Source organism: Uloborus diversus, chromosome 4 (genome assembly GCF_026930045.1).
Source record: "Uloborus diversus isolate 005 chromosome 4, Udiv.v.3.1, whole genome shotgun sequence".
Taxonomy (NCBI): domain Eukaryota; kingdom Metazoa; phylum Arthropoda; class Arachnida; order Araneae; family Uloboridae; genus Uloborus; species Uloborus diversus.
The window spans coordinates 11,070,097-11,072,807 of record NC_072734.1 but is presented as its reverse complement, the minus strand read 5'-3'; positions in this window follow the sequence as shown (position 1 = coordinate 11,072,807).

The window sequence follows — 2,711 nt, the reverse complement described above, 5'->3', positions numbered from 1 at the left end:
CAATCACAATGCTGACGTGCTAAATGCACGCAAAGTGAGAAATTGATGGATGCAAAAAAAGTCACAAATTATATATATATATATATATATATATATATATATATATATATATATATATATATATATATATATATATATATATATATATATATATATATATATATATATATATATATATATATATATATATATATATATATATATATATTACACAAATGCAATTTTACACAACATTTTAGGACTTAAGAAAGTTTTAAACCGATTGATGAAATTTACGGCCTTTAGCTGAAAAACATCATGCGTCGCATTTACAGATCCCTCTCTGTTGCAAAAACGAGACTTTTGAAAATTTTTCATCAGCCGCTGCGCCTTTGTTGCGATGCGTGTATTAGAGCTACTACGGATCGTAACTTTCAAAAACTGCTCTAAATATTTCTTAAAAACTAAAATGTTAGGTAAAATCATCTGTGTGCAACAAATTTGTGCCCTGCTTTGCCTCCTGGCTTTGTGTGCATGTAGCCCGTCAGTGATTATAACTTCCTTATGATTCTTTGCTTCTTATCTTTCTTCCTCTTATCTTTCTATCCTCCCCTCTCACACCCCCTTTGATTTTTGCCCAAGAGCTTAGATTCACTCTGTAGGCCGACATGTATATAAGCGTATATTCTCGTGTACACATACATATACTGGTGTATACACAATAATGTACGTATATACGTCTATACAGGTATATAATCGTGTGTACACGTGTACATGTGTATATACTCGTGCTTCCATATTATATATACGTGAGTAGACACACAGACGCACTGAATGTATCCACGAATTAAGTCGTGTACACCCGTATATGTATGTACGTACACTTATATATGCGTATATACTTCTAATATACACATATATACTCAAGTATGCACGTATTTTCTCGAGATACAAGTGCATACGCGCATATGATGTTCGTTTATACGCGTATATACTCGTATATACACGTGACACGTACATATACGTGACACGTATATACATGTGATACGTATGTACTCATGTAGACACGTATAGACTCCTGTAGGTAATCAAGTATACATGCTTATATACTCGTATTTATACGTATATACTTGAGTAGGCACGTGCATGCATGTATCTGATGTATACATGTATCTACTCATATAGGAACGTGTTTACTCGTGTATAACACAACACGTATATATTCGTGTACACATGTACTCGTGAATATACTTGTAATTATAAAAACAACTGAAATATACAAGTATTAGGGTTTTTTATAATGGTTTTGCTACTATTTTTAACTATGACCACTTTACCCCATGCTATGACCACTTTCCCCCCACCCCATGGGGTAAAGTGGTCATAAAAACATAGGGAAAAGAAAGTTCTATAAAACTACTAAAATCAATATTTTTCTTCCTAAAATTTAATGTACCGTGTTCTTTAATAATGCAATGTAAAATAACAACAAAAAAAGTTGAAGTGTTTAAAGAATTTGTTGCATTTATTATCCATCTAAGTTGAAAACATACGATTTTATGACCACTTTACCCCACCAGACCCTACTGTTTATCTATTTACAAGGAATTATTTTGTGTAGTTTTATATATATTTTGACGAAAATATTATTATATTGAATACAAAATAAATATATTTTTAATTGTAAATATAGCATTGTTTTTTCTAAAGTGCAAAACAGAATTTAATAATCAATCCCAAAAATTTTGCAGCAGGAAGAATTACTTTTTTGTATTACTCTCAGTTTTATTGTAGCAGGAAAAATTATATTTTTGCATGAATCTCAGTTTTAATTGCAGCAGGAAAAATCATACATTTTTGTTTCAATCTCAGTTTTTTTGCAGCTGAAAAAAATATGTTTCTGCATAAATTTCAGTTTTTTTTTTTTTTTTAATACTTAATAGTTTGAGATTTTGGCAGTAAGGCAAAATGTTATAAATTATTTAATAATTTTTAGCAAAAAGAAAAGAGAAATGAATGACCTTTTTTTTTCAGAAAACCATCAACCCAATCATTAAACTACGACATTACCCAAAGAATGAGAATATACATTTACTCCAGATGACATTACAATACAGGAGTAAAGATAAATTAACACAGAAAAAATTATATTTTTGTGTGAATCTAAATTTTATTGCAGCATTAAAAATTATACTTTAAAAAAATCAGTTTAAAAATTTTCTTTTTTGTATAAATCTTTTTTTTTTTTTTTTTGCAAGAGGAAAAATTTCATTTTTGTATGAATTTCAGATTTTTTTTTCTGTGGCGGGAAAAATTATGTTTTCGTACGACTCTCGGTTTTTTGTGAATCTCAACTTTTTTTACAGCAGTAAAAATTATCTTTTTGTTTGAAACTCAGGTGTTTTTTTTTTTCAGTAGGATATAGGATTAGTTATATTTTTGTGTGAATTTCTTTTTTTTTTTTTTGAATGGCAGGATTTTTTTTCCTTTTTAATATCTTTAGGCTTCAGTGTAAGGCAAGTGTTTCTATCTATATAATAATTTGTTAAGAGAAATAAATGCTCATTCATTATTTCGGAAAACCATGAAACTACGACATTACCTAAAGAATGAAAATGTTTTTTTACTCCACATAATATTAAGATAGAAGAGTATGCATGCATATACAGAAAAAGTAACGAAATTATGAAAAAACAATCAATTAAACATAAATTGGATTCCATTGACTTATT